Source organism: Hyperolius riggenbachi, chromosome 9 (assembly GCF_040937935.1).
Source record: "Hyperolius riggenbachi isolate aHypRig1 chromosome 9, aHypRig1.pri, whole genome shotgun sequence".
NCBI lineage: Eukaryota > Metazoa > Chordata > Amphibia > Anura > Hyperoliidae > Hyperolius > Hyperolius riggenbachi.
In genome coordinates, this window is record NC_090654.1 from 173,909,172 (window position 1) to 173,936,255 (window position 27,084).

At 42.7% G+C, this 27,084-nt stretch overlaps 1 protein-coding gene and 1 long non-coding RNA gene across 6 annotated transcripts in view; one reads left to right on the forward strand and one right to left on the reverse strand.

Annotated features, from left to right (window-relative positions):
• Positions 1–27,084, reverse strand: part of ARHGEF3 (Rho guanine nucleotide exchange factor 3) — a 679,117-nt gene that overhangs the window by 210,842 nt on the left and 441,191 nt on the right. The window lies entirely within an intron of this gene.
• Positions 21,014–27,084, forward strand: part of LOC137532796 (uncharacterized) — a 74,664-nt gene continuing 68,593 nt past the window's right edge. For both annotated transcript variants that reach the window (XR_011024004.1, XR_011024003.1), the window contains exons 1-2: positions 21,014–21,087; positions 21,816–21,997. This is a non-coding gene — a long non-coding RNA (uncharacterized lncRNA). The remainder of the gene's footprint in view (positions 21,088–21,815; positions 21,998–27,084) is intronic.

Here is a 27,084-nt window from a genome sequence, read left to right on the forward strand (position 1 = left end):
ATCCCGCCGGCGCTTCCGTATGGCCGGCAGGATGTTACGGCGGGTGGGCGGAGCCAGTTGCCGGGGGAAGCGCGCGTCATCAATGACGCGATCGCTCCCCCGGCATAGGAAAAGGACGCAACGCCCTAAGGCGTATTGCGGTCCTTAAGGCATCCACTTTGCCGCCGCCCATGGGCTGTGGGCGGTCGGCAAGTGGTTAAACTGTTTTTGATGTCTTATACATTGTTGGTGCCTCCTGCTTTAGTTCAATATGAAAGAAAGGAGCACACGTATTACTACGCCACTGGGGATTTGGTGGCAGGGTGAGCCGAATGACGGCTCACTCTGCTGCCGCTTAAATTCCCAGGGGTGTTAAATACTATTCCCCCTTTTAGTCGTAGCAACTCAGAGGGAGATGTAATTTGGGGTCCGACGACTGCTGGAACCCCCGAATTACCCTTGTGCGGAGTGCGCACTATAGCATCAGTGCCATAGTGCTGTCCAGCTCAGGTGCTCAGTAGTGAAACCACCTGCTTCCAGAAAGGACCTTTACTGTTTTGGTCAAGTTGGTCCTGCCCTCTGCCTTATCCTGCTCAGTATTCCATAAAGGGGAGTGACATAAATGACCATGTTGACTGGCTGATTCCTGTTTTTTGGTACTAGGTCGCCCTAAAACAAAGTTAAATTTATAGTGGATTGTTTCCTAGATAGTACAGCTGAGACAACGCACTTCAGTATTGCTTTAAAGACCACTCAACCCTCTGAAGCCTCATCTTTTTGGTCTAATTTAAAAATGATATGTTCTATGCTAGTGTTAAGGTACCCATACATCACTCGACTTGGTGGCCGATCGACCTTCGATTTTGATAACTATTATCGAATCGGATAAAAATCGGTGCCACCAAGAGTATGCCCAATTCACAATGCGACCAATTACAAGCCGAAATTGGTCGCATGTATCATTTGGACATGCTGGTAAGTCTCGGGAATTGGCCCGCGGTGTGTGGGCAGCCGACAGTTCACTGTCTGATCAGATTCTATCAGAAAGAAATCTGTCTCTTGGTCAAATCTGTCCATCATCATTAGATGTATGGGTACCTTTACTCCTGCAGAAAGATGCAATATAAATGCGCAGAACAGTGGTTCTGAAGCAGACAAAAACATCCGTTCCCATAGGCCAATCAGAGGGGCCTTTGTCTAGGACAAACTTCACTCTGACAGGGCAAGGGGTGAGACCAATGACTTCTATATAAACTGAAGCCTTCTGTTTCAGTTACGCAAGATGTACAACAGTACTGTCATAGCAAAAGATAAAGCATCTAACAGATGATGAGTAATGTATTTTAAATCCTGTTCTAGCCTCAAGATTATTACCTATTTACTTGTTGCCTTTAATATATCGGCATTTTCCAGCATTGGATGCGACACTTTCACTATCTGCTGGGATCCTTGATGCAAATGTAAAAAATAAACTGCTAAAACTGCTAATCTATGCTCTGAGAGGCTCTCACAGTGTTCACTGACTGTGACTACATCTGGAATCTATACATGTTTGCTCTTGTTTCAATTAATAGTCTAACTGAAAAAAAAAAATAATGTGGATGTCAGATCCTGTGCAGTATTCAGTTTGACAGCTCTGGCAAGACAATTTAACAACCAGTAGTGAGCCTGGGAGGAGTCTGCTTGGATTTAATTGCTCTATTGCAGTAAACAGCAAGAGACAGGCAATAGCTGTCATAACGCATTACTCTGTCTGGTCACGGAAGATAGCATGTCACATCTAAGTTCATGTACATATGGCATCCTTAACCTTTTTCACCCTATATTTATCTTAGTGTAGGTAGTCAGCATTCTTACCAGTGCATTGGAGTTCATTTTCATCTGATGTTCACTTTGGGAAAAATCATTTTGCATCCCTGTACCACAGCAACTGTGTGGTCCAGATTAAGATCTGTGTTTGATTGTGCTGTGCTGTTGACAGAAGGGAAGATGTTGGTTGATTGGGAATAATAGGAAATCTAAAGTGAGAGGGGATATTTATTGAATTTTAAAGTGAACCTCCAGACTAAAAATCTACTCAGCAGAACTGAAAAGGCTTGTTTTTCTTTAACAGTTTCACAGCATCAGAACTTTGTTTTTCTTACCAAAGCATCATTTTTAGCTGCATTTTTAGCTAAGCTCCACCCATCAAAGAAAACTGCCCGGGCTTTTTTTCCCCTGATGCTGTGCAAAGCATGATGGGATTTCCTATGTTGTTATTCATGTTGCCTAGCAACTGGGAGGAGTGATCAGCACACAGGACAGTTGGAACGGTGTCTCATGCTCCCTGTCACCTCCTTTCAACCAAAAAGATGGCTGCCCTCATGAAATCAAACATTTGCCTGTTCTTTTAAAACAGGGTGGGTAAGAGATTATATTAACTATCTATTTTAATTAACATAACTAATGTAACTTAATGACAGTATGTTTGTTTAGGCTGAAGTTCCTCTTTAAACAATACCAGTTGCCTGGCAGTTCTGCCAATTCGCTGCCCTTAATGCTAGGTAATGATCGATAAAGGGATCGATTTTGTGAAGTAATATTCAGAAAATCAATCTCTTTATCGACCAGGAGCAGTTTGGACATGTACACACGGTGCAAATTCCCCTCTTCCTGACTAGGCATAGGGACCAATTTAGTAGGTTTCTGGGAGTTTTAATGGGGATAGGTAATGTTATAAGTATAAAGAGTAATGAAGGTCATTTGTCATGTCTGCGATTCAATCAAACATGGCATTGTTCATAGAGGAACGACCACTGCGGGTGGCGTGCATTGTGAACCATCATTTAATTTTTGTTAAATGATGCTGCGGAAAAAAAATAATTCAACGCAAAAAAATCATTTGCATAAAATCACGTCATAAGCATGGCCTTTAGACACCCTGCTCATACATGCATGTGTTATAAATTATGTTATCACTTCAGATCATGCTGCCATCCACACATTTATTTGATATATATATATGCATGCAGCAATATTGCAATGGATGATGATGAATAAGGAAAGGTCCACACGTGGACACTGTTTCCTTGTTTATTTTAATGGATTTGTGGAGTTGAGGGATTGTGGTGTGCAACTCCTTGGCTTAGTAAATTACTGTCATAGTGTAAAATGGTCACATATAAACCCAGGGCCGGGCCGAGGCAGAGGCCAGAGAGGCTCCAGCCTCAGGGCGCAGTGTATGAGGGGGTGCACAACTCACTCAGCTATCATTCCCCTATTGTGTTTGAAGCAGAGAGAAATAAGAAAAGTGGATACATGGCAGTGACTGCAAGCCAGATAACTACAGATTAAGGTGTTGGGGTCCTGGGGCACCTCTTAGTCTAATTGCAATCAGTGTATGACAGCTGCAGTGGGAGGGATGGAGGGGCGCACTTTGGCGTCTCAGCCTTGGGTGCTGGACGACCTTGTCCCGGCTCTGTATGAACCACCAGCTGCATCCAAAGGACACACCTTTTTGTTACTGTACACCAGGCTTTCTCAACCAGGGTTCCCTGGAACCCCAGGGTTCCTTGAGGACTCTGCAGGGGTTCCTTGGCATTTCCCCCATCGTGGGGGAAGTATAATAGAGCACACTATAATAGGTAGTACTGTAACAAGAAGCACTAAATTGGTGCATCAGGAGATGGTATAATGAGTGGCAGTGTAATGGGGGTAGTGAAATAAACAGCCACACACACTTTTAAAGACCATGCCTCCTGCAAAATAAATGCAGGGGTTCCTCAGGACCAAAAAATTGTTTGCAGGGGTTCCTTGAGATCCAAAAGTTATTAGCAGGGTTCCTCTGTGGTAGAAAGGATGAGAAAGGCTGCTGTACACTGTTAAATGTATTCATGAACCTGATTGGTGTTTGGCTTTAAGAATATCTATAACTTCTATGGGCCAGTTTTCTAAATCCGAATAATGCATTTAGTTCTTCAAAGCAAGTGTGCTAACTACCAGTGGCAGACAAAGCGAATATTGGGCCTCTGTGCAAAATAAATGTTGGGGTCCCATGTGAATGGGTGTTGTCATAATATATCATGGGTGGATGAAAAAAGTGTCAATAACAAAAAAGTAAGTTTACCTAGGCTACATTTTGTAGGCATTGTACTAATGAAGTGAATATTTTCTACCTATTCATTATGTCTCATACGTGACTGGGCCACAAGCAACTATCACTGCTCCTCATGCAGCAGTGGCAGAGATGAAAACTTGTAAAAATTAAAATGGTCAAAAAATTACCATGACATTATTTTTAATATTATTATTCTGTATCTATATAGCAATGAAATCTTCCTACCATAGTCATAGTTTAATGTCCTGCCATATTATTAATATGTATTGATATATAATATGCAGCATTTTACAGAGTACATTATCACATCACTGACTGTCATCAGAGGAGCTGACAATGTAATCCTACCAAAGTCTAATTTTAACCACTTACCCACCACAGGTTATTTCCCCCTAAAAACCAGAGCAATTTTCACAAGTCATGCTCCTCCCATACATTTGGCAATAACGTTATCGCCACTTATGACAGCTAAATGTCTATACATCGTTTTTTTCAACACAAATTAGGCTTTCTTTGGGTGGTACTTTTGCTAAGAATTATTTTATTCCAGCTGCATTTTAAAGGAAGTAATAAGAAAAGAAAAAAAAATTATTTCTCAGTTTTCAGCCATTATATTTTAAAATTAAATGCGCTGAGATAGAAAAAAACATTTTATTTGCCCATTTGTCCCGGTTATTACACCATTTAAATTTTGTCCCTAGTACAATGTACTGTGACAATATTTTATTTGGAAATAAAGGTGTATTTTTTCCGTTTGCGTTTTTTATACTAGATCAATGATTACAAGTTATAATTTGCATAAGTGATAGTGATATACCCTAATGACATACATATTAAAAAGTCCCTAAGGTAACTATTTAAGATTTTTTTTTTATGCTGTCACTTTTTTTTTGTAACAATAATTAGAGAGGGAGAGGAAAATTAGGGGTTAAAATTGGGTATAATATTTTATTAATTAACATATGTAGGTGTATTTAACATTAACAGGTGTCATTTAATTTTTGGCCACTAGATGTCCCGATACAATCCTGTGTGCTGAAGCACAGGAAGTAGTGTAGACTTGTGAATCAGGGAGGCATCTCATTGAAGCCAGAAGATAATTCACTGCTGGGACAGTGATCGGTGAGTACCGATCAGTAATCTGATTCTGGGGGGTCACAGTAGCCATGGAGGGGGGGGGGGGGGGGGAGGGGTCGCGCATCGCTTCAAACACCACTGTAAATGTATCTACGTCCCTGGTGCTGAAGTGAAGTCCACAGGGACGTACAGCAGTGGGGAACTGGCATATCCTACCATATAATTATTATGTATTTATATTTATATAATGCTGACATCTTCCGCAGCATTTCACACAAAAAAAGTCATAATAAGAGACAGCTGCATGTAGTAAAATGACATGGAGGGAAAGACATCTGTATGGAGGGAAGTGACACAGGGAGGGAGAGACAGCTTTTGAACAGGCTTGGGTATCAACACATACACAAACCTAGAGGTTAATATGGCTGTACAGGAGATGCTTGGGCCGCAGAGGACATGGGACCCTGTGCAGCTGCACAGCCTGCACGGGTCTATGTCCGCCCCTGTTAACCACTCATCCCTTATTCTATGTATATCACCTGTTATTGTATTCATAGGCATTGAGTTTCTCTTGTCACCAATGTCAGTAAATATAATAGTTTTCCTGTAATTGAGGTCAGAGTGACACTTCAGTCTTGGAAACATACACAGCATAGCTATTTGAGCTGTGCTCTGCTATCACCTATTGTGGAAATATTAATGTTGAGCAGCACGTGCCAGCAAAGAGTGCAATAAACAGGACATTTCAAAGAACAGCCACTCTTTTTCATCCCAGCCTGCTGCGGAGCCTCTCCCCTTCCAGTTCTGGCCTGCTGCCTTAGAGTACATCACCCACCCATGTCAATGTCTTCCTCTTTTAGGTGAGGCTGTGCTATTTCTTACCAGAAGGGAGGTAACCTAGAAAAAGATCCAGTAGCTCTGTGTAAAGGCTCCTACTTTTTCTTTTATCAATTTAACAGACCCCCCCAAAAAAATTCACACAATGGAGCTTCTTTGAAAAAGCTGGAGTCTAAGCCCAACTTTACGGACTGTATCAATACCTAATATTTAATAAATGTACTGTTCACATAGTGGGGTACCTGTGCACTACGCTTGGCACTGCTGTTGCTAGAGATGAGCGTAATGACGTAATTACGATTTCGCGAAATTTCGTAATTAGTGTAATTACGATTATGGCCGTAAGTACATAATCGTAATGAAGAAGGATTTCGTGTAATTTCGCGTAAGCGTAATTTTCGCGTAATTTTCGCATTACAATGGGTATTTGTTCATGCCGTAATTTCGCATTAAACGCTACCGTAATTTCGCGTTAAACCGTAACGCTCCGTATAGTATAAAAAAGCCGCCGACTTTAAGGGTTAATAGCAAAGCCCCCTTAAATGCTAAGAGCCTCAAATTTGGAGAATATATTAAGGAGATCAGAAGGAATAAGAGGAAAATGTTTTTTTTCAAAAAGACCTTATAGTTTTTGAGAAAATCGATGTTAAAGTTTCAAAGTAAAAATGTATACATTTAAAAACCCGCCGACTTTAACGGTTAATAGCAAAGCCTGCTTAAAGTTTAGGAACACCAAATTCCTAGGGTATATTAAGGGGATCAGTGGGAATAAGAGGAAAAACATTTTTTTCAAAAAGACCTTATAGTTTTTGAGAAAATCGATTATTAAGTTTCAAGGGCAAAAATGTCTTTTAAATGCGGAAAATGTCAGGTTTTTTTGCACAGGTAACAATAGTGTATTATTTTCATAGATTCCCCCAAGTGGGAAGAGTTTTACTTACTTCGTTCTGAGTGTGGGAAATATAAAAAAAAAAACGACGTGGGGTCCCCCCTCCCAGATCTCTTTAACCCCTTGTCCCCCATGCAGGCTGGGATAGCCAGAATGCGGAGCACCGGCCGCGTGGGGCTCCGCACCCTGACTATACCAGCCCGCATGGTCCATGGATTGGGGGGTCTCGGAAGGGGAGGGGCAGCCAAGCTTTCCCCTCCCCCTCCGAGCCCTTGTCCAATCCAAGGACAAGGGCCTCTTCTCCACCTCCGATGGGCGGTGGAGGTGGAGGCCGCGATTTCCTGGGGGGGGGGGTTCATGGTTGAATCTGGGAGTCCCCTTTAAAAAGGGGTCCCCCAGATGCCCACCCCCCTCCCAGGAGAAATGAGTACTTGTACCCCTTACCCATTTCCTTTAAGAGTTAAAAGTAAATAAACACACAAACACTTAGAAAAAGTATTTTAATTGAACAAAAAACATAACCACGAAAAAAGTCCTTTAATATTCTTAATTAACCATTAATACTTACCTGTCCCTCGAAATAGCCTCGGAAATGTTCTATCAGTAACTTACAATGTAACAAAGTTATTACAATGTAACAACTTTGTTACATTGTAACTACGCCGCACCCGACGTCACTCGCCGCTCAGCCGCTGCATACGCGTCTGCGCTGCACAGACCCGACAGACCTCTGAGCTATATAGCTCAGAGCTCTCTAAGCATCTTTGAATTTGGGCTCCAAGGAGCCCCATTGGTCCTTAGCAGACCAATGGGGTTCCTTCAAATCAGAAGGAACCCCATTGGTCTGCTAAGGATCAATGGGGCTCCTTGGAGCCCAAATTCCAAGATGCTTAGAGAGCTCTGAGCTATATAGCTCAGAGCTCTGTCGGGTCTGTGCAGCGCAGACGCGTATGCGGCGGCTGAGCGGCGAGTGACGTCGGGTGCGGCGTAGTTACAATGTAACAAAGTTGTTACATTGTAATAACTTTGTTACATTGTAACTGATAGAACATTTCCGAAGCTATTTCGAGGGATCATTTATTTGAAGGGACAGGTAAGTATTAATGGTTAATTAAGAATATTAAAGGACTTTTTTCGTGGTTATGTTTTTTGTTCAATTAAAATACTTTTTCTAAGTGTTTGTGTGTTTATTTACTTTTAACTCTTAAAGGAAATGGGTAAGGGGTACAAGTACCTCTATACTCATTTCTCCTGGGAGGGGGGGTGGGCATCTGGGGGACCCCTTTTTAAAGGGGACTCCCAGATTCCACCATGAACCCCCCCCCCAGGAAATCGCGGCCTCCACCTCCACCGCCCATCGGAGGTGGAGAAGAGCCCCTTGTCCTTGGATTGGACAAGGGCTCGGAGGGGGAGGGGAAAGCTTGGCTGCCCCTCCCCTTCCGAGACCCCCCAATCCATGGACCATGCGGGCTGGTATAGTCAGGGTGCGGAGCCCCACGCGGCCGGTGCTCCGCATTCTGGCTATCCCAGCCTGCATGGGGGACAAGGGGTTAAAGAGGTCTGGGAGGGGGGACCCCACGTCGTTTTTTTTTTATATTTCCCACACTCAGAACGAAGTAAGTAAAACTCTTCCCACTTGGGGGAATCTATGAAAATAATACACTATTGTTACCTGTGCAAAAAAAACCTGACATTTTCCGCATTTAAAAGACATTTTCGCCCTTGAAACTTAAAAATCGATTTTCTCAAAAACTATAAGGTCTTTTTGAAAAAAATGTTTTTCCTCTTATTCCCACTGATCCCCTTAATATACCCTGGGAATTTGGTGTTCCTAAACTTTAAGCAGGCTTTGCTATTAACCGTTAAAGTCGGCGGGTTTTTAAATGTTTACATTTTTCCTTTGAAACTTTAACATCGATTTTCTCAAAAACTATAAGGTCTTTTTGAAAAAAAATTTTTTCCTCTTTTTCCTTCTGATCTCCTTAACCACTTTACCCCCGCGCGTACGTATTTCTCCGCCCCTTTTTCCATCCTTTAAAAACCAGGGACGGAGAAACACGTACTTTCCGCGTTCCCGACGCTGCCCGCGCTCCCGCTCGTAAACACGCCGCCCGCCGCTAGTAAAACCGCCGCCGCCCGCTCGCCCAGAGATCAATGAGCGGGAAAATCCATTCCCGTTCGTTGATCTAAGCCCCGCAATGATCAGCTGCTCTCCTATGGGCAGCGCGATCATTGTGAGAAAAAACTCACGTGTCCATGCTCATTATACTTCCTCCAAGCTTCCGGAAGGAAGCTTGGAGGTCGCATTAAAACAAAAAGTTACTGTGGCCATCTTGTGGCCAAATAGTAAACTACACCCTACACATTTTTCACATACAAATAAATGACTTTTACACATAAAATTAACTCATTACCTCCCACACTCCCCATTTTTTTTTTTTTTGTAATTAAAAAAAAAATAAAAAATTTACAATTAAAAAAAATACATAAATAGTTACCTTAGGGACTGAACTTTTTAAATATTTATGTCAAGAGGGTATAACACTGTTACTTTATAAACTATGGGCTTGTAATTAGGGATGGACGCAAAACTGAAAAAAATGCACCTTTATTTCCAAATAAAATATTGGCGCCAAACATTGTGATAGGGACATAATTTAAATGGTTTTATAACCGGGACAAAAGGGCAAATACGTTTCATGGGTTTTAATTACAGTAGCATGCATTATTTAAAAACTATAATGGCCGAAAACTGAAAAATAATTATTTTTTTCCCCACATTTTTCCTATTTTCCCATTAAAACACATTTAGAAAAAAATAATTCTTGGCATAATGTCCCACCTAAAGAAAGCCTAATTGGTGGCGAAAAAAACAAGATATAGTTCATTTCATTGCGATAAGTAATAATAAAGTTATAGACGAATGAATGGAAGGAGCGCTGAAAGGTGAAAATTGCTCTGGTGCTCAGGGGGTAAAACCCCTCAGTGGTGAAGTGGTTAATATATTCTCCAAATTTGAGGCTCTTGACATTTAAGGGGGCTTTGCTATTAACCCTTAAAGTCGGCGGCTTTTTTACATTATACGGAGCGTTACGGTTTAACGCGAAATTACGGTAGCGTTTAATGCGAAATTACGGCATGAACGAAACGCGAAATTACACGTTGAAAATTACGCTTACGGTATTTTCAATTACGATTTTAATGGCAATTACACTACCGTAATTTCGCATCGTAATCGCAAATTTCGCATGCGTAATTATAGTAATGCGAAATTACGAAAATTTCGGCTCAACTCTAGCTGTTGCAAGCCTCAGTGAGTAATAATACAAGTAAATGGGGCTGCTAAGCTTCACAACAAAGAAATGCACCTGAATTCAGTGTGGACGGAGCCACAATGATGCACTAAGAGGCCAGTCATGGAAGACAATGGCTCACTCAGGAATCGCACTGCATTCATGTTCTTTGCATTTTTTTTTTGCAGTTTGCACACTTTGGCACTGGAAGAAGCCAAAAGTGAAATGATTGTTGGCCATGTCTCTCCTCCCTTGCAATCACCAGTAGCGACACTGTTGGTATATGAGAGCTGTGCTTCTTTGAATGTTGTATGCACAAGACTGCTTAAAAGGTAAAAAGGTGAACCTGACAAGTGCCGTATCAATCTCTGCAATCTTTCTAGTAAGAATTTTTCATTTTAACTGCATTCTGTTACCCAAATGAGAAATTTTTTCTTATGTCCTGTGCATGGGACACCTATGGCTTTTCATATAAGTACTAGTGGCCCTCAAGACAGGACATGAGATTGAGAGACAGTAATAAATATTTTACAAGGGTCGTAACACTTTTCAAAAAAGTTTTCCTTTGCTGCTGTTTTTGTCCTTGAAGGACTTCCTGTCAGAACAGGAAGTGAAGCAAATTATCCCAAATGAGAACATAGACGTCAATAGGAAATCAAAAAAGATCTTGACCCGTTTTCACCTTCCTTGAGTTAAGCTTTAAAACTTGCTGCCAGCAGATGGCGATCCACACAACTCTACTAACTACAATAAGTGCAGTATTGTTTTAAAACCATGGCTTTAAAGGACAGCCGAGGTAAAAATAAACAAATTAAATTAACAATTGTATCTATCCTCCTTCTCATAAAAATGAACATTTTTAAGGTATTCCACAGTTTTATTTTATATTTAAATCTACTTTTTAAGTTTTTTACTGTTTTATTGTTTTTGCTCAATGACACATTCATTGAAGTATGCCAGAGCTAAAATCTATGAACTGTTGACTCTCTTTCCTAATCTCAGAAGCCATTTTCTGCTAGGAAAGTGTTTTATAGTTGTAATTTCTTATCAGTGAGGGTCACACTGTAGTCTGACCCAGTCCTGATTCAGACATGAACTGTCACTTACATACCTGATGTTTGAGGGCCTGTTTCCACTGCATGCACATTGGATGCAGAAAAACTGACTCCAATGAATGCCTATGGGAAAATCTGCATCAGAAAAATCACGTTCAGTGGAAACAGGCCCATAGGCATTCGTTGGGAGTCAATTTTTCTGCATCCATTCTGCATCCAATCTACGTGTAGTGGAAATAGGCCCTGACACTTTCGGGCAGAGAAAGGAAAAAAGGAACACAGAATTGTTATTTGATTGTTAGGCACTGTACATACACATGTAATCAAAGAGAACAAGAGAACTAGGAATCCCCCCTGAATATAATAATAACAGAATGAGCAAATGATGCTGGATGTATGAGAAATTGAAAAAATCTTTATTAATGAGCCAACTACAAGTTAAAAGCAATTAAAAACTGCTGACGCAAGACGGCACGTGGGGTCAAGCCAGTGACGCGGCCGCGTCCTCCGGGCTCCATTTAAACCGCGCCAGCTTCCCAAATCACTGTCCCCTCGCAGCTTCGGCGGAACTAGTCGGACGGCGCAGGCAGCGCCCTCGCAGCCATTCCTGAGGCCTCTCATCTTTTTTATTAGGTGAGCCCTGCTCATTTCTCGCTCTCTTACTGCTACTCTTCATGTTTCACTTTTGCACCTTATGGGAATATTCCCTCTTCTATCTTACATTATTATTTTCCTTTGCTCATATCACTCTTTTGCTCCATATTCACCTATTATCTCACAATATTATGCCTTTTGATTGTCATTTAGTAGTTGGTTATGCACAAGCACCTCATTATATTTAGTGGCAGCTAGAGATGGAGTATATACGTTGTTTACTATAGGTGTGTAGCCTTCCTTGGATCATCTCTGTGATATAGTGCCACACTATTATACCTAACTTTGATATACTGTTTTTTATAGCACTGTATTGATATACTTATATATATATTTATTTACATTTTTTCTATAGTTTTTCGCAGAGAATCCAGGTCAGGCTACATTCCGTTTTATATTATATTATATATGTATGCAGGGTCTCGCCCATATTATTGTATTATCAGGGGTTCTGGCCCGGGTCTGGCTACCTTGTTTTTAATTGCTTTTAACTTGTAGTTGGCTCATTAATAAAGATTTTTTCAATTTCTCATATATCCAGCATCATTTGCTCATTCTGTTATTATTATATTCAGGGGGGATTCCTAGTTCTCTTGTTCTCTTTGATTACATATTGTTTTGGGTCGGCGACCCTCTACCCCCCTGCATAGCCTATTATGGCAATTAGAGTAACATTAGTTACCTAGTGATGCCTGCTCGTCTTTTTTTGTCTCTGTAAACTGTACATACACATGTCTATCTTATCATGTCACGTGTCACCTCGGGTATCTTTAAGCTCGCGTTATGCCACACTGCAGACTGACTCACACAGTTAGGACACATAAATCTACCTTCTCACATTCACACAGTTAAGGTACACATAAAGGAATCTGCATTGTTTTCTCTAGCATCATGCATAGTTAAGTGCAAATCTTTCTTAAAGTCCAACTTTACACAAAACTTTTATTTTAGTTTATGATAGAGTATAATGGATCAAATCCTTGCATTTTTACTGTTTCCAGCATACTTTTCTGTCCAGGCAGGAAGTGGATGAATCACTTTAAAATGGATAGTGTTTTTGTAGCACAATGAATATGTAAAACTTGTCAGGTTTTTACTGTGGTCACCTACTTTCATTCCTGGTGACACCACTGACTCATATAAGAGTGATTAGTGTCAAAGGGACAGGAGACAGGGACAGGACAGGAACAGAATAGCACAGGAAATAGGTAAGTGCAGGGGGACCTTGATAACGGTAACAAAAGTGACACAGACAATAGCAACAAAGTATCAGCGACTGTTTCCTTCCCATTGTATCAAAAATCTGAAGAAATTGGTTGAAGCTGGGCATACTTCACAAGTTTAATAACATTTCTCACCCTGAGGGCCAGATTTATCAAGAGTGTCTGAGACAAAATATTGGTAGGTTTTTAGAAATTTGTGCAGAACTGTCTCAGGCATCTTAAGAAATCAGTAGATTCCTTGTAACACTGTTGTAAAATAGGATGAGCTAGGAAGGTCTCTCAGACAGTGCAGTGTATGAGGGGAATTGCTGTTGCTGAGGTAACCAACACACCTGCTGTATTGATAGCAGCAGGCTCTGAGGAGGAATTCAGCAGGGGGGAGGAGCACATCACAAATCATATTTAGCCTGCACTCTGCAATCATGTCTAGCCTACAGTTCTACATCTGTAGAACTGCTATCAAGCACTTCTTAATCTGCGCCAATTTAGGGATGGATTTGCACTTTTCTGTAGTGCAGCTCTAGAAATTCATGCTAAATTGCCACTATTACCTAGGATTTAAGAAGGTTGTTATTATCATGCAGAATCATGGTTAGAACAGAAGAAAAAATTGTCGGTAATGCGTTGATAAATCTCCCCCTGTATTTTATAACTACTTTACTAAACAAAATAATAATTTAAATAATTTTTAAACTCATAAAGGTAAAGAAAGGTTATAAACAGAATTCAGTGCCTGAAATAACCTCTTATTTGTCATATACATTAATGACACATTGCTCAATTGACACATGACACATTGACTCATGAGCAATGAGTCAATAACCTCTGTGAAATGAAAGAGCATAACTACACTTGATGGTGCTGGTCATTAATATTTACTACAAGTTGCCAGCCCGGTGGGCTGTCGGGCGTCTTGACCAGGCACGTCACCAAGAAGTTGCAGGTGTGCTTTCCATTCAATACTTTATTGAAATAATCTCACATCTCATATCAATTAATATAATGAACATAAATAGCATGCACACTGCCAACTTATTAATATTATTAAGAACGAGTGGCTGCATGCAACATATTCATAACAAGTATTTATGTGTTGCATGCACCTAGTAACCAATTATCTTTTAAAGTGGTGGTGGCAGTGGTGGTAAATGAAGCTATTCATATTATTGAAAATACATTTGGCGGCAGCTTCTTTTGAACTAGGCAGTCAGGTTAGCTCAACTGAGTTTTCCTCAGCCTTCTGACTAAATAATATGGAATGTAAATCTCTTCCTCAGCCTTTATTCTGTGAATAATAGGTAGTATGGGAGATCACATGCTGCACAAAACTTTGTTCTGCTTCTCATGAAGAAAACAAAGCGTTGTGAATGGACATAAACACTGCAGAAACACAAACCGTAAAATAGCCTTAAGGCCCCCTGCACACTGCAAATCTGCTTTGCGATTCCGATTTTCTCTAGTTGCTATAAAAAAACGCAGAAAAAATGCAGCATGCAGTAACGATTAAAACAGGGCTGTGGAGTCGGAGTCGGGAAAAAATGCACCGACTCCGACTCCCAATGAATTTGTAACTGTAATTAAAATAGAAAATATGATAAAATATTCTATTTCTCAGATAATAGTCATTAAAAATAATGTATATATACAGTATATATACAGTAATAGCTGCGTTCAGTCCACAAAAATGAAATTAACCAATCAAAATTAGTTACTTCTGCTGCTTCAATAAAGCAGTCCCCATATTTTTAAATTCAGATATACACATCTGATTGTGACTGTACAGTATATATGATGTGTACACAGGAATCTCTTATATATACGAAATAACATCTATGCTGGTATAGAGCCTGATGTGTAGCCGTGTTACTAATAGAGATGGTCAATGAGATGGAAATAATTCTGCATTGATGCTGATTTATGCAAATGTGTGCACTCTCTTTGCTCATGAAATCAAATAATTTAATATGTTGTTAAAATTTGGTTTGGTGAGTACAAATTAAAGGGTACCTGAGACGGATGAAAAGAAAAGTGTTATACATACCTGGGGCTTCTTCCAACCCCCTTCAGGCTAATCACTCCCTCGCTGTCCTCCTCCACTACCTGGATCTTCTGCTATGAGTCCAAGTAATTCAGCCAGTCAGAGCAGTCTGGCTACGTGCCGCTTCCACAGCCAGGAGCATTCTGCACCTGCGCAATAGTGCTGGGCAGGTGTAGGACGCTCCCGGCGGCGGAGTGTGTGCATGCGCACTACACCAGACTGGCTCAAGTACCTGGACTCATAGCAGAAGATCCAGGTGGCGGAGGAGGACAGCGAGGGACTGATTAGCCTGAAGGGGGCTGGAGGAAGCCCTAGGTATGTATAAAACTTTAATTTCATCTGTCTCAGGTTTACTTTGTTACACAGTAGTACTATACTCTACATATGCACTCTCCACAGAGCTGCAGGGAATCCCCCGAGAATGTTGTGCACATTGAACACAGAGGTGTGGTCTATCACCCATAAACCTTGTTCAGATTGTGCATGAAGAATGTGTAATAGAGGAAGAATCTCCTCATTCCCCTGCAGAGTACCTGCACATCACTCTTACATGTACCCACAGTTACATTGCCTAGGGCCTGATAGATGTTCTTTGTTCCGGTCTGTACCTTTTACAAGTACTCTTACCAAGGACTAGTTTTAGTCTAAAGGGAATAAATATAGTAGTTTACATATCCTTCTCACTTCAGTCGTCTTGTAAAATTCCTAAGCGTTGGCAGTTAAGAGACGAATTTCACGTTACATACTGTTATTCAACAAAATTGTAATATGCAAATTAGAGGAGTCGGAGTCGAAGAGTCGGAGTTGGTGGAATCCTAAACTGCGGAGTCGGAGTCGGTGGATTTTTGGACCGACTCCACAGCCCTGGATTAAAAATCGCAAATCGGAATCACATGTAAAATTGCGTCAAAATCGCAAATCAGAATCGCATGTAGTGTGCAGGAGTCCTGAGGCTCCCTGCACACTGCAAATCCGATTTGCGATTCTGATTTTCCCTGCATGCTACCAAAAGAAAAATGCATGAGAGGCGGCTCGCTGGCTGCCCGAAGTGCCCCTGCTTCTCTTCCTCCCTCTGCAGAAGCGTTAACAGCAGCAAAATAAGGCTATCTAAAGGGGGCACATCTGGCTATCTAAACAGGGTGAAGGGGGGCACATCTGGCTAACTAAAGGGGCACACATTTGGCTATTTAAAGGGGGCACATCTGGCTATCTGAATGGGGAGAGGAGGCACATATAGCTATCTAAATAACTTTTGGTTCCACCCCTGACCATGACCACATTTTGATGTGTGGCCATGCCCATTTTGTCCAAAGGGGGGCACAAAAACTGTCTTTGTCCCTGGGTGCTGAAAAGCCAATCTACACCTCTGCTCCATGGGGCTCTGAGACATCAATCAAATAATATTGCAAAATCTGCCCCATCCTTTAATTTTGTCTTCTAACAAAACAGGTTAATGCAAACGAAGAAGATAGTTTAGGCATGTGTTGGTAAATTGGGTTCTGCCATAAGCTCTAATGCATTTAGTGGCTATAGGGCTTGATTCATTCAAGAGAAACTTCAGCCTAAACAAATATACTGTCATTAAGTTACATTATTTATGTTGATTAAAATAATATAATCTCTTACCCAACCTGTTTTAAAAGAACAGGCAAATATTTGTGATTTCATGGGGGCAGCCATCTTTTTGGTTGAAAGGAGGAGAAAGGGAGCATGAGACACAGTTCCAACTGTCCTGTGTCCTGATCACCCCTCCCAGCTGCTCGCGCTAGGCTTCATATTTCAAATTAAAAAAACAAAAAACAAATTTGCGCCAAAACGGCAGAAGGAGAACACAACAACATCATAAATCCCATCATGCTTTGCACAGCATCAGGGGAAAAATGCCCAGGCAGATTTCTTTAATGGGGCTGAACTTAGCTTCTGTGCAGCTAAAAATGAGGCTTGGGTAAGAAAAACAAAGTTCTGATGCTGTGAAACTGTTAAAGAAACACCAAGCCTTTTCAGTGCTGCTGAGCAGATTTTTAGTCTGGAGGTTCACTTTAAGCTGCACCGTTATACAGCGCACCTTAATGTGATGGAGCGGCCACTAAGCATGCATTACATAGAAGCGCTCGCTGTTATGTAAGGAGCATGTCTTCCTTAGGAGCGTGCCTTCCTTACATAGTAGCGTGTCTTCCTATACTTAGCCCTATAAGTGCCGCCTTCAAGCCCATAGTGGTCATTTAGGATTCATTATACAGCCAAACTCCAGCTAGTGGTTGGGATTTCAGAAGTGGCTGGTTATGGAAAGTTTAGCTCCAAAACTTCAGCTGCGAGTGATGATGGGATCTTGTTGGCAACAGGCACTAAGATATAATATAGTCCAGCTTCATTTGACTCCTAAAACGATGTACTTTCCATAGCAAATTAACATGATATGAAGTAATGCACATTTTTTTACATGCAGAGCGTGCATTGCCTCATGGCCACGTTGTGGTGCAGGAATTATGTAGTGCACGTAGTGTGAACGTTCTCTGAGGTCCTGTTCACAGTGGTCAGTTGCATAATGCATGCTTTATAATGAGTGTGAACTGCAATGGAGACTGGCCATAGACTTTAATACAAAGCCTGCGTGCAGGGAGTTAGAATAACATGATCAGTTACAATGCAGTACTGTAAACAGGCCCATAGAACTGTATGGGCACTGAGTTGACATGCAGAATTATTCTACAATTTAACTGAGTACTGTGAACCAGCCCCCAGAGAAAACCAAAACATTTGGAGGAAAGCAACACAAGTATGAGAAGAATAGGACAGGAATGTGAGCAAAATAATTATAGTAGACCTGAAGTGAGAGGAACGTGAAAACTGCCATAGTTAAATGCTGCTACTTTGGTCGTTGGGTTGATCATCTATTTCTCAATCACTCACCCAGAATGAGTATACTTATTAGGTGGTCTGACTTCATGGTCTCTATTTTACAGTTCCTACTCAGGAAGTGCTGAAGTTAAAAGATCAGCATGACAGCCAGGTAACTAGCATAACAAATGATAATAAAAGGCAAGCTATATGCCATTCACTTCAAGAAAGTTTGTAACAATTAAAAAAAACAAAAACAATTGTCCAGCAGCATGTGACGTCCCACCTTATTCTCACAACCAAAGTATTGATTTGTCTATTGTATAGCCTAGAGTTGCAGAAGCACAGGGAGCATTATTGGCGAGAGACAAAACTTAATCCAAGATTTTTCCAACAGAGACGGTTCACTTGTAAATTACTTGAGTTGGTATTGAAGTGTAACTACTTTATATTTGAGGATCAATTTTATATGAAAATGAGGGGAAGGGCCATGGGGTCGAATGTGGCCCCAGCCTATGCAAATATATACATGGGAGTTTATGAAGAGATGTTTGTTTATCCAAATGTATTTACAAAATATGCGATCCAGTGGTTTCGCTATATAGATGATATATTTTGTGTGTGGGTGGGGCCACATTCGACCCTTGTGGAATTTTTTGACCAACTTATGGGGAAATGTGCAGACATTAGACTCACAGTTCACAGTTCTAGAGAACAGGTTAGTTTTCTGGATACATTAGTTATACGTAAAAATCAGAGACTGGTTACGGATCTCTTTACTAAGCCCACGGATGTAAACTCCCGATTGCATTATGGGAGTTTCCATCCGTGGGCCACTAGGAGATCCGTGCCAGTGGGTCAATTTCAAAGGGTGCATAGGATAGTTGTGGATGAGGAGGCCAGGTCGCAGAGGATGAGTGAGATGCATAATAAATTTACAAACAGAGGTTATCCTGAGGCAATAGTACAGACAGCGAGAGATAGGGCTATGAGTAATGACTCGGTAAGAAGGAGCCAATGGAGGGATGTGGGTGAGAGAATACCATTTGTGACTAGATACAACACTGAAAGTGATAATATAGCAGAAATTGTAAAACGACACTGGTACTTACTCACCGATACCTTTCCGGAGATACTACACTTTAAAAATCCACCTTTTATCTCATATAAGAGGGCACCCAATCTGCGAGACCAATTGGTTAGAGCAGATTTCAATCCACACCACAGGCAGGATCAGTCAAGATCTAATCGCAGAGGAACGTACCCTTGTATGAACTGCGTCCATTGTAACTCGGTCATTAGGGGTGACCAAATTGTACACCCCTACAAAGGTACAAAATTTAAGATACATGGCTGCTTCACTTGTGACGCAACCTATGTTGTTTAAGCATTAAAATGTCCATGTGGACTTCTTTACCTCAGGCAGACTACGCAAAAGTTCAAAAAACGGTTATCATCGCATAAATATGCGATCAGAGAAAGCTTGACTGACCAGGCAGTGGCATGTCATTTTAAAAAAGCTAACCATCATGTTAGTCAACTTAGATATATGGTCATTGAACAGGTTGGGCCCCTTAGGAGAGGAGGTGATAGATTGAAAAAGCTATTATATAGAGAAGCGTTCTGGATTAAAAAGCTGAACACTATGGAGCCGAGAGGGTTAAATAGAGAATTTGATTTATTACAGTTTATATAATTTTTACATCCTTCGCTTCGTAGTGTCCAGCTTCATAGATTATATGCTGTGTATAATTAACCTATTTACTCCGATTACTATGGTCTCTCGAATTAATGTTGCTTATATATATATATATATATATATATATATATATATATATATATATATATATATATATATATAACATGACTCCTCTTTCCCCCCCTTTTTTCTTTCCTCCAGCCTCCCTGATTTATTGATGTTAGTGCAGCGCTATGCACTCTATTTTTATTGGTATGTGAGACAACGTGGATATCTGGCTGTGGGCGGGAGGTTTCCTCCCATTGGCTGCCACCTCAGCTCCTGCCCTCGTCTGTGACATCAGAGCAGCACAGAACGGCGTAGTCTTGCCGGCTGCGTCTGCAGATACTAGGGAAATGCAGGCGGCGGCGCATAAGCGCCGCCCACCCGCGTCACACAGACTAGTTCCCCATCTGGTCCGCCGTTGCGGCGACCACAAGGGAGTAACAGTAAATGCTACGTAGCAAGAGGGCGGCGCTGGGGTTAGTGCGGACATTGGTGGGGTTGGGGAGGTGGGATGGGATGGGCCCAAATTTAAAGTGACCTATGAGAAGTTCTTGTGACAATTTCCCCATCAGGTCCGCTAGAAATGGGACCATTTGATTGGTGCACTCATTTGGAGTGTTGTGATTGGTCATTTGTCATACCATGCTGTGTATATAAAGATGCATTATGTCAGTTAGCATTTGTACATAGACAGCTTAGCTTGATAAAGGGGCGGCTGCCCTGAAACGTTGCCATATATGCTGTCATGATCATTTGAAGGAAATAAAAGAGCAGAAAATACTGGATGGTGCCGGTTTCATTTACTTTGACTACTAAGGACCCAGAGTGCAGCTGGCTCTACCGAGGCACATCCACCATTAATACGGAGAAGTGCTCCACTATCCCTTTGCAAAAACTTAATCCAAGGGCACTGTCAGTGTGAGTCAGACTGGCAGGAATACAAATCCAGGCATCCCGTTATGTCAGCACTGGAAGGGAGAGGTCCTTATTCCACAGCAGGCACTCCCAAACAGCACAGGTCAGAGGAAGTGAGGGACTTAAACAAAGGAGATCTTGTTGGTAACCTTGGTGGGTGTCCCTACTAATATGAATGAGGATGGATATTTGCCATTTATACTTACTAAGGGTTTTAAAAAACGGGTATATCATTATTAGACAGTATATCATCAGTGGAAATTTTGGGACTGAACTACTTTTTATGCCAAGTGACTTTTTATTTCCATGGAGGTAGCAGGAGTGATCTTCCAACGAGCACAGAAGGGGTGAGACATTCCGCTTAGCCAGGACATCTGCAGAGACATGGGAAACGCAACGCATGCTTCTGCATCAACTTCATTACTGTAATGGCTCTGAACCACCAATTAGTGAGTGTGTGCATGCATGTGTATGTGTGTTTGTACAGAAAAGAATACACGTTTTTGCAGTATTAAAGCCAGAGATCCCAAACTTTGCACAATGTGGTTATTGGATGACGGGGGTTAAAATTCATGGTGGAGCTTACAGCAGCCAATCAAATATCAGCTATTTATTTTAAATGAGAATATTTAAACTGCAGCCCTTCCTCAAATTTGGCACAGTCAGACACAGGGTGACTGGGGTCCAATTAGATTGGATCAATAGAATTGCACAATTGGCCCAGATTGCTCCAATCGTGCAATGTAATTTGTCCTTTCTGATTGGTCCAGCTGTGCAATGTCATTAGTTCAATGTGATTGGTCCAATCATGCAATGTGATAGATCCAATCCTGCAATGTGATTGGTCCAATGTGATTGATCTAATTGAGCTATTGGATTGGCCACATCTGGTTGGACCAATTATGCAAATCAATTGGCCCTATCTGATTGGTCCATTTATGTAAAATGATTTGTCCAATTCCATTGGCCAAATCATGCAAATCCATTGGTCCAATCCAAGTGAATCATAATCATGCAATAAAGGATGGCACGTGCGCATGACTTCCAGAGAGATGGCGCACTCACTCATTCCCTGCGCAGTATAGCGCTATAGTGCTAAAATAAGCAAGGAAAGTTTATTCTGTGATTCCCATTCCATGATCTTTTTACTGAGCTTGTGATTGCTTTTGTGATACAGGTCTAAAGCTACGTACTCATTACCCGACGGGTCCAGCGATTTCCACTTGACGACAGGCGTGAATGGGAATTAAGTGATCACGGTACTTTGTGCTGAGCCATCGGGAATCTTAACGATCCGATCTGGCGTGTCCGTACCGTAACGATGCACGATCACTGCAGGGGATGATGCACCGATGTCAGGTAATATCACCACAATTATCGCCGGGTGGGTACTCAGCTTAACATTCAAACCTGCTCTTAATTCTAAACTTATTGCAGTAATGTGGGGTAGAAAAAAACAAACAGAAAAAAAATGCTGTCTAACCCATCACAACAAATGATGTTAACCAGCTGAAACACATTTTTACTGGGTGGAGCAGAGGTTGGATATTTGGTGTCACTGCCTTGGGCACTAGAAGGCCTTGTTCCAGCTTTGAGTTGACCTATTCTTGAGCACTTGTTTGGAATTAGCAAACACGCTTAGAGGTTAAGGTCCTTTTTAATATTGCAAAGCATAAGGGCAGCACTTATTGGCCTTATTTTAAATAGTAACTATATACAGGCTGTAAGTACAAATTCCTTTAAATATTATTAAGTTGGACTGAGGCGATTCTTCTGAATTCCCTACCCTTTTTACAACTTAAGCCCTATAAAGTTACTCTCATTCTGCCAAACTCATTATTTCAGTCCTTTTTTTCCTGACCTCATAAAAATCTGTTCAAAGGACAGACATGAAGTCATATATACCTCTTGCAATGCTCAGACGTGTGACCGTCCCATTCTGCACTCAGAAGGGGCGCAGGTTGCAGCTGCTGAATTAGCGCCATCAATTCCACATTGTTAAAATGAGGTTCACTCTCTCCTGACGGATGAAGGACATTATAATTTAACGTCGGCTCATAATGAATCATCTAATTTTTTCCACTTCTTCCATTTCTGGAGGTCAAGAGACCAGGACACAGAGAGGAGATGGAATAGAGATATTACAGAGTGTGTCCCCTTTGTCCTTATAGAAATACAGGCTGTTAACCAATGCACAGCAGAAAGATATATTTTTAAAGCTGAAATAAATGTATACATAAAATATAACAATTTAATATAGCTTTTACCTTCAATAAAGAATCAGTAGATTGATTTTAAACCCAGCTAGTACTGTATATACTGTAAGTACAAGATTCTAGAGATGGCCTGAACGGTTCGACCGCAAACTTATTCGTGCGAACTTCGGTTGTTTGCATTCGCGGTGAACCGCAAACTTTATGGGCGTTCGACTCACCCCCTATATTACGTCATTAGGGTCAACTTTGACCCTCTACATCACAGTCAGCAGGCACAGGGTAGCCAATCAGGCTACACTCCCTCCTGGAGCCCCCTCCCCCTTATAAAACGCAGGCAGCATCAGCCATTTCACTCACTCGTGTGCAGTAATTAGAGAAGGGAGAGAACCTTGCTGCTGGCAGGGAAAGCTTAGTTAGGCTCTTGTGTTAGGCTTGTTAGGTTGCTCCTTCTTGCTGATCTTATTGCTAAAAAGCACGCCTCATCCTCAACAGCTCCTTTGAGAGCTAATGTTGTTCTTGTGATCTATTTTTTTTTGTATTTTTTTGTGTGTCCCACAGACACTTGTGTTGCATATACAGCCTTGGTAATTCCTACTGTGCCACTGCCAGGCCCAGCACATTCAGTGACTACCTGTGTGTGTGACAGGCAGCTGCACATTTGTAATACCAATCAATGCATACCCACCTGTTGTTGTTCAATGCACCTACCTACCTACGTGACCGCACGCAGTGTCACTGCACCTGTTCACGGTACCTGTGTGTGTGTGGAAGGTGCACATTTGTAATACCAATCACTGCATACCCACCTGTTGTTCAAGGCACCTACCTACCTACCTACGTGACCGCACACAGTGTTATATACCACTAGTCACTGCACGGTACCTGTGTGTGTGACAGCTGCAAATTTGTAATAGTCATTGCATAATTGTTCACAGTACCTGTGTGACCGCACACCTTGTAATACACCAGTCTGTGCATACCTGTTAACTGCACCTGTGTGACAGCTGCACATTGTATTGTAATACCAGTCACTGCATACCTTTCACTGCACCTGTGTGACTGCACATTGTATTAGTAAAGTCAGTGCATACCTTTCACTTCATCCCCCCCCCCCCCGATATGGACAAAACAGGTAGAGGCAGAGGCAGGGGCAGACCCAGAGGCAGGCCACCCGGCAGGTCTGTTCGAGATCGTGCTGACGTGATTTCGTGCGGCCCTGGACCAAAGTACAGTGCTCAGAAGAAGGCACGTCCCATCAACTCCCAAGATTGTCAGGACATGGTTGACTATTTAACACAGAACAACTCATCTTCCGCAGCCATTAGCGCTACTACAAGCACCTATGAGCACCTCATCCGCTGCATTTGACACTTCGCAGGAGTTTTTTGGTGGGGAATTAACTGATTCACAGACATTATTGTTACAACCAGATGAAGGCGCTAAGCAAGTTACACCACCTCATATGTCTGAGTTAGGCAACACTATGGACGTAACGTGTGAGGAGGAGGATGATGAAGTACCTACTGTTGGTGCAGTTTATGAGGTGTCTGAGGCAGGCGAAGCTGGGGAGGATGATTATGATGATACAGATGCCACGTGGGATCCTAAGAGACACGATGACCAGGGGGACAGTTCAGAGGGGGAGTCAGAGAGGAGTAGGAGGAGACGAGTTGCTAAAAGAAGCAGGGGGAGCTTGTCTTCAGAAACAACTGGTGGCAGTGTCTCGCACCATGTATCGCCACCTATGGACAGCCAGCCAACATGCCCTTCAACGTCAGCTGCTGATGCCACCATAGTGCCATCACCCCAGGGGGGCTCAGCGATTTGGAAATTTTTGTGTGTGTCTGTCTCAGATCAGAGCAATGCCATCTGTTCTCTCTGCCACCAGAAATTGAGCCGTAGAAAGGCCAACAGCTGCATAGGGACAACTGCCTTACGAAGGCACATGGAGAAAAGGCACAAACTGCATTGGAAAGCTCACCAGAGGAAAAGCAGCACACAAAAGCAAAGCCACCCTCCTTCTCCTCTTCCTCCTTCAGGTGGATCATCTTCAGCCGCTTTCTGCCTTGCACCTTCACAATCACAGCCACCCTCCTCCACTCCACCTCTCATCTTGAGCGGTTCCTGCTTCTCTGCCCACAGCAGCAGTCAGGTGTCCGTGAGGGAAATATTTGAGTGGAAGAGGCCAATGTCTGCCAGTCACCCCCTTGCCTGGCGTCTGACAGCTGTCTTGGCGGAACTGTTAGCTCGCCAGCTGTTACCATACCAGCTGGTGGACTCTGAGGTCTTCCAAAAATTTGTGGCCATTGGGACACCGCAGTGGAAGATACCAGGCCGCAATTATTTCTCCAAAAAGGCGATACCCAAACTGTACCATGAAGTTTAAAGGCAAGTGGTGTCATCTCTGGCACACAGCTTTGGGTCAAAGGTCCATCTGACCGCGTATGCCTGGTCTGCCAAGCACGGTCAGGGCATGTACATTACTTAGAGCCCATTGGGTCAACCTGGTGACCGCTGCCAAGCAGGGAGTACGTGGCTGTGCAGCAGACCTACTTGTGACACCTACACGGCTTGCAGGCAGGCCTGCTGCCACCTCCCCTCCTTCTCCTCCTGCTACATCCTCTTCGCTGTCGTCCTCCTCCTTGGCTGAGTGGCAGTTCAACTCTACTGGTGCTGTGATCTCCTCTCCAGCTACACAGCCCCAGCTCCCCAAGGCGTATGCTGCATGCCAGGTACGACAAGACATGTCTTGCCTCAAAGTGGAGAGTCACACTGGAGCAGCTCTCCTGGCTGCTCTGAACAAACAGGCAACGTGGTGTGTGACAATGGCAGCAATCTCATTTCTGCTTTGCATTTGGGAAAGTTGACACATGTACCCTGCATGGCACATGTGCTGAATCTCATAATTCAGAGATTTGTGTCTAAGTACCCAGGCTTACAGGACATCCTAAAGCAGTCCCGGAAGGTGTGTGGGCATTTCAGGTGGTCTTACATGGCCATGGCACGCTTCGCCGATATTCAGCGGAGAAACAACTTGCCGGTGAGACGCTTGATTTGCAATAGCCCGACTCGCTGGAATTCAACTTTCCTGATGTTCGACCACCTGCTACAACAGAAGAAATCCATCAAACATTATCTCTACAATTACAGTCAAAGGACACAGTCTGGGGAGATGGGGATGTTCTGGCCGAAGTACTGGACATTCATGCGAAATGCCTGCAGGCTCATGCAGCCGTTTGAGGAGGTGACAAACCTGGTGAGTCCCAGTGAAGGCGCCATCAGCGACTTGATCCCATATGCTTTCTTCCTGGAGCGTGCCGTGCTTAGAGTGGTGGTTCAAGCTGTGGAGGAGCGTGAACAGGAACAGGAGGAAGAGTTGTGGGATCAATTCTCATCAAAATCAGATGTTTCCTCAACACCTGTGGCAGCACAGAGGGGGGAGGAGGAGGAGGGGGAAGAGTCGTGTGGGGAAGAGGAGTCAGATGATGGGGAAGGTGTTGTTTTGAAGGAGGAGGAGGAGGCGGAAGAACAACCGCAGCAGGCGTCGCAGGGGGCTTGTGCTGCTCAGCTTTCCCGTGGTGTTGTTCGTGGCTGGGGGGAGGAGGAGGACTTAGCTGACTTAGCAGACTTGCCCTTCATAACATTCTCTGAATGAGTCATTCTCATGACAGAATCGATAGGAAGGAGCCACATGCGGAAGTGATACATGCGGGAGCAGTGGGACGCGGTGGCGTGGTGGAGCGAGTGGGACCCTAAGATTACATCTAAACGGCGTCCAGCCCAGGAGGCCACACGGGGTGGAGCCCGTTCCTATACTCCACAAGCTTTCCATCTGCTTGTGACATGTGAGTGGAACCTTTTAATAATCCGTTTTTTCTCATAAGATATCTGCGCAGTGATAGCCTTTGTTTGCTATATTAGTTGTAAGGCTTGGTGGTGTATTCTCCACAGTCAGCATGCAACGCATGAGCTGACGTGGAGGAGGTACACACACTAGCACAAGGAAACAGGCTATCCCTAGTATAGTGGAGGGGAGGACTGACTCCAATAGGAGATTGTGGCGCACAGAGCCGGTGCAGATCTGACAGCCACAAACAATGCTTTCGTTATAACGTCTCAGCGCAAAGTAGCGCTGAGCGCATAAACCAGAACTGAGGAGATCAGGACAGGTAGACAGAATGAACGCTTGCTAGCTAGCGGCTACTTAGCGACAGCAAGCGTCCAAAACAA